This window comes from Aegilops tauschii, chromosome 4 (genome assembly GCF_002575655.3).
Source record: "Aegilops tauschii subsp. strangulata cultivar AL8/78 chromosome 4, Aet v6.0, whole genome shotgun sequence".
In the NCBI taxonomy this organism is placed as follows: Eukaryota; Viridiplantae; Streptophyta; class Magnoliopsida; order Poales; family Poaceae; genus Aegilops; species Aegilops tauschii.
This window is the reverse complement of record NC_053038.3, coordinates 186265468-186271615: the sequence shown is the minus strand read 5'-3', so window position 1 is coordinate 186271615 and position 6148 is coordinate 186265468. Positions and strand designations below refer to the sequence as shown.

The window sequence follows — 6148 nt, the reverse complement described above, 5'->3', positions numbered from 1 at the left end:
GCAGCACACTTTGTCAGGTGATCAGCTATGATGTTTTCCGCACGGGGTACATGCTCTGTTTGCAGCCTGTCAAAGTGCTCCTCTAATATTCTCACTTCCTCATCGTATGCCTCCATCAATGGACTTTGGTAATCCTTGTTGACTTGTGTCACCACAAGTTGTGAGTCTCCTCGAATGATCAGCTTCTTAATTCCCAATTCTGTGGCGATCCAGAGCCCGGCAAGGAACCCTACATACTCTGATGTATTGTTGGTTGCCTCTTCTCTGGGAAAATGCATCTGGACGACGTACTTCAAATGCTCTCCCGTGGGAGCAACAAGAAGCACACCATCCACTGCACCTTGCAGGGAGAAGGCACCATCGAAATACATGATCCATTCTTGGGGCGCCTCCTTGCCAGGGGTAACTGTTTCAATACTTCCTCCTCAGGGGCTGGCGTCCATTCTGCAATAAACTCTGCCAATGCCCTGCTCTGAAGCGTTGATGTCCTCTTAAATTTCAGGCCAAAGCTGGACAACTCCAAAGCCCACTCCACTATTCTGTCAGTAGCCTCAGGGTTTCGGAGTACACTACACCATGCAGTAGATTTCCCTACCGATGTGTGTTGGGAAAAGTCAATTTTGCCAACAGACTGTGGGTCGAGAAAACTTCTATCTAACTGTTGGTCGGTAATACTGATGTAATGTATCCAACCGTGGGTCGGCAATACTTGGATGTTTCACATTGGACTATCGGTCGGGAAAGCTTATATCTCCATCAGACTGTTGGTCGGGGATTAATGCCGACCGACTGTTCATCGCCAATTGGGCCGGCCCGTCTTTGCGCGCGCGGGCCAAAAACTTAGCGCCAAGCCTCCTTCCTATTTTTCCATTCGGCCTTCGATAGGTGCCACAACCAAATCCAAATCCCAAAAACCTAAATCCTCTCACGCACTCCCTCCGCCGCCGCCCGCACGCCGCCGACCGCCCGCCATCTCCACCACGCCGTCACCTGTCTCCTTCATCCTCCTGCACCCCCACTGCTTAGGCGCCGAACACTAGTAACCCTGCGCTGGAGTTCAGGGAGAGGCCAAGGCGCGGTGGTGGACGCCGCCATCCCCCTCAGATCCGGGGCTGAGAGAGGGAGGGAGGGAGGGAGGGAGGGAGAGGTGGGTCACCTGCGAGAGAGAGCACTCGCGCCCTCGCTCGTCAGTCGTCACCCAGGGGCCGCCACCACCGCCACCACGCCATGGGCTTCCTCCGATCTGCGCTCGCCGGTTCGTTTGAAGAAGGATCCGGTCGTTGACTGCTGGTGATTCCCCTCCCACCGGTGGTGTGTGTTCTTTTCACTCTCCTCTCCCTCTCCACCCATCCCCAGCCATTAGTTGATTTATTTGCTTTTCCCTTTTCCGTTCAGATCAGCCATGACTTGGAATAGTACTTCTATCCAGCAAGCATCGTTTTGGATGTGAGCTCGAGCTCAAGCAACAAGCAGAGCATCAAAAACAGGGGCTCTATCTGCTAATGGGGTAGCCGGCAATGCAGTCTAAGAGGTACATCTCGTGTGATTTCTGGATATGAGAACTTGAGAAGAACAAGCTTGATGCTATTACTGAAAAAAAGAATCTATGCTACAGGTATTCCTTTCAGTAGTGTTGCAGGAAACCTTAATTAGCTACTATTTTTTATGAACTGGTTGTGATTGAATTGTGAACTTCAGAGCTTGTGAGTTGTAGGTTGTGATGTTTGAACCCTTGCCAGACTATCATATTATGCTATGTGTGCCTGAAGGTCAATACAAGGGTATTCATCACATGAAAATTCATTACTTTATATATATATCGAAAAATGTATCCACATATCTGTGCTTTGAGACGAGGGACAACCCTAAGAACTAGCTTCAGGTTCCACAAAAAGTCCAAATAATCATACTACTGTTTCAGACTTCTATTTAAGCATTGTAGAATTCTGGCAAACATAAGACTATATTAAACTTAGTTCAGTTTTTCTGGAATGAAGATAAAATACATATCTAGCAGTTTGTATTTATTCAGTCATGCTTCTATAGATTTTACAGTTTAATTTTCTCTTTAAATTTGATTCAGTAGTTCTGTAACTTCCAGAATAGTTCATGTATCCCATATTTTCCCAGGATTCTTCTTTGCATCCCATACACTTGGACGGAGTGGGAGGCCGCCGCAGCAATGCTGGACTCGGAGCCGAAGCCATCCCACGCCGCCAACAGCTTGCACCTCTTCGCGGAAATCACCACAAGTGTGATGTCTGTATGGAAAATCAGTATTTTCTTGGTTCATATCCTATCTGAAACTTGGAATGTTTATTGTTTGGCACAGCTTGACTTTCACAGTGGCCTGCATATTCTTCTGCTCACAAACAAGGCAAAACATGCACCATAGAATGCTGGGAGAACATAGATTTATTTTGCTCTTCGTACTTTTATTAGATAAGCCACATTGCAAGGAGAATATGGATTTATGTTCCTCTTCCTACTATTATAAGATAGGCCACATTCTTTTTGTTTCATTCATGCCTTTGTTGCTGACAGTATGGTTGTGTAAATTCAACATTGATTTTTAATGTTAGTACATGATTTACACAAAACTGGTATTCATATTACTTGAGATGTTGCAGGTACTGACAGTGTGATGCCTTCAGAATTGGCTCTCAAAACTTTCAACCAAGATTAGAGCTAGCGTACAGTTTGCAGTTTATAGTCATACTCATACTCAATGAGTCCCTACCTCGGCTTCTGGGCAAGATATTCTTTACTTTTAGGTAAGCTCTAATTTGTAAAGCATTATTGCAGCTTTTAGAAACTCTGAATCTCAGATTTATTGAGATATCGAAATCCCAGTTTGAGATTCATCGAGATAAGGAGATCTTATTCGACCATGTAATTTAAATCTTATTCCAATGAGTTTTGTTGATCGTCGTTTTTAACAATATTACTCAACTTATGGTCACTTCCCTTTGTTTAGTTCAGCGCCATTCTTTTCTCTTATTCGTTTTGGTGAAAAGAAATCTCCTATGTGCTCCTTTTGTAAGGATGCATGCTGACGTGTGCACATCGTTTCTAGCTTGTTTTGGTGCATCTTTTATCCTGCTTCAGCTGGTTAGCCTGAATCCTTGTTTCTCCTGTTTCGGTTGATTAGCAACCACTATTGTTCAGGAATTTTGAGTGGCGCACATCCTGGTCTGGTGAAAGGCAAGCCGACGAGCGGACATCATTTGTCAAGGTTTGTGCACATTGAAAACTCTTGCTGCGGATAGGAATGATGTTCATCGCAACTGATGTAGCTTCTTAATATGCGTACTATATTAGATTGATCCTTTTGAATTAAGTTGATGTAAAATTATTTATTGAACCCAAGGTTGGTAATGCTACTAATTTGAATGCTAAAATTATTCAGGTAACTGTAGTTAGTGGATAAGCAGGTCCCTTTAAAAAGAAGGTTGGGTTTTCTTATTAGTTTTTGACAAGTTTGCAATGAGAATGGTTTCACAAACTATAGACTGTTCAGAATGAGATGCTGGCAGTAACACAAATGCAAAAGAATCAATGATTTATATATTACAGAATTAATTTATAAACACAAATAGATGCTTCAAACTCTTCTGCTACCTCAAGATCATGCACACTCCAATTTTTTCCCCTATGCCAATAGAGTAATTTATCTTATTTTTAAAGAGAAGAAACAAATGCCTTTGCTGACCTATCAACTCCTTATGGAGATGGTGGGCCGGCTGGGGTGATCTCTGTTGGCGCTGCCTCTCGCAGCACCTCTTCTTCCTCTCACATCTCTCTTGTGGTTTCTATCTTCTCTCAATAACACAAGGACACACACAAAAACACTTAACCATGGAGAAAACTAACTTTGCCTTGTCTCCTGGTGAAAAGCACATATGCTTCATTTTTCCTCGAGCCCTCTCAGCCTCTTTTCTCTTTTCTCATTGTAACTTATATATACATAGGGAGCTAACCTTCACGCACCACTCAGGCGCCACATCCGGCCACTAACGTCACGTCTAGGCACTAACTCACGCCCACTCACACAACTAACTCCATGCACTTAGTAATCCCTACATGCATGCATGTCCACTTGCGCAGCTCCACTCAACGGCCACACACCTGGTCAGCAGCCATGCAGCTAACAAACAAACTAACTTGCCTATTCTCCTCTAGCTGATATTTGTCCAGCCATTCCAGTTGTCAAGCGCCTTGCCGCTTCACAGGGCGTGGTGCATCGCACAGCACCGCGGCTTCACGCCGCCATCGGCATCTCACCATGCGTGCCGCATTGCACGGCAGCCCGGTATCTCACCTCCTCCGCCCACTCGATTTAAGCTTCGACAACTATATTCTCCTAGACCATCTATGTTACATGCATAACGAAAGCAAAATAAGTACGCGGATACAAAATATCGAGATTAGTGCTAACAATCTCAACCGAGGATCAACGTTACTGTTAACACATGATTATTGAATTCTCTGTATTTATTACTATTTATATTTTTGAGAATGCGATGATCCTGTATGTTGGTTTTGGTACTGTAGTATAGTTTCTAATAGTGTATTATAATTGCGAATTGATTAACTTTTGCAGGAAGCAAACAGAAGGACTACACTCACAAGGAACCATGAAGCCAACGATCCACGTCATCTAGATGTTTTAGCTTTCATTTTGTACAACTGATGTCTCGTACTTGCATCTTTTGGTTGTCCTTTTGTAAACCTGATGTATGGTGTCTCAATGGTTTTGTTTAGAACAGATTGAAATGTATGTATGTGCCAATTTCTTAATGGAATAAAAAATGTTTGGTGGTCCCGATGTGAGCCTGATGTATGGTGTTTGGGTGATTATGCTTAGAGCACATTAACTATATGTATGTGACAATCAGTACCATATGTTAATTGAAGTTGTGGTTGGCTAAACAAAATGCTAATGAACTGTTGTTCGGCAAAAGAAAACCCCATCTGATTGTTGGTTGGCAAAAGAAACCTCGTCCGGTAGTCGGTTGGGAAAGCCTAATGCTAGGCCCAACAGAATGTTGGATGGGAAAGAATACCCTATCCAATAGTCGGTCGGGAAAGGCCTGTAGCTGCCCCAACAGATTGTTGGTCGGGAAAGGCCCATGGTAGGCCCAACAGGCTGTTGGTCGGGAAAGATATTCCATAGCCATCAAGCAGTCGGTCAGGAAAGCTATGTTGGTCGGGAAAGGGTTTTCCCGTCTGGACTTTCCCCAACAGACAATGTTGGTCGGCAATAGTTTTTCCCGACCGACTGTTTGTTGGAACAAGTTGTATTCCCCACCAACCTGGTTGTTGGGGATGTAGTGTTGTGGTGTAGTGGTATCCTTTGCAACGGGAAGCGGGTGACAACCGGATTCCTTACAGGTGTCCTTATTTTCCTTCTTCTTTCCACTGTTTTCCTTGGCGGGAACTGCTGCCGCCGTGGCCTCTGCTGCGACTGCGTCCCGGTACATCTTATCCATGCAAATGATTGTCTTTCTAATATGACGGAATGGAAATGACTCCTACCGGCCCTGGCACCTTCAAGGTGTTGTAGGCATAGTGGGATGCCGCCATGAATTTTGCTAGAGCTGGGCGTCCAAGAATCCCATTGTACGGCAGGGGGAGGTCGACAACATCAAATACAACCTGCTCGGTCCGATAGTTTAGTTCTCCCCCAAACATCACTGGCAACGTGATCTTTCCCTGAGGATGACTCCTTCTAGGATTAATTCCTTGAAACGTGTATGTGACCTTTAGTTCTTCCTCTGATATCTGAAGCTTGCTGATTGTCGGTGCAACAAGCCCTTGGTCTGTTGCCCAGACTGTGCACAGGCACAAGAGCAAGATTGAAGCACCAGCCCAAGTCAGAGATCAAAGAACCAAGAGATTTGAAGAACCAGCATGCAGCCCAGAGAAACCAAGATCAACCTGGAGAAGCACAGTATCGACAAGAGAAGGGCCTCCCTTGCCGAGCAGGCGAGCCTGGAAAGGGGCCAGGCCACCCCTAGAAGCAGGCGCTCGAGGCGCCCCAGTAGGGCCTGCCGGGGCTCGCGGAGGCAAAACCACCTGACCAACCAGTCAAGCACGACCCACGTCGTCGATCAATGCGGTGTCAAGCCGCAAGGCGATTAAGTGG

At 45.3% G+C, this 6148-nt stretch overlaps 1 long non-coding RNA gene across 7 annotated transcripts; it reads left to right on the top strand.

The window, feature by feature from the left end:
* Window positions 1-892: 892 nt before the first annotated feature.
* LOC109732316 (uncharacterized) lies at window positions 893-4825 on the top strand. Of its 7 annotated transcripts, none has more exons than XR_012181741.1 (6): window positions 893-1311; window positions 1396-1531; window positions 2131-2259; window positions 2631-2774; window positions 3152-3235; window positions 4604-4825. It is a non-coding gene; the product is annotated as an uncharacterized lncRNA (long non-coding RNA). The 7 variants fall into 7 exon arrangements; XR_012181742.1 differs by having other exon boundaries at window positions 1396-1615; XR_012181740.1 differs by having other exon boundaries at window positions 897-1311; window positions 2131-2263.
* The last annotated feature ends 1323 nt before the right edge of the window (window positions 4826-6148 follow it).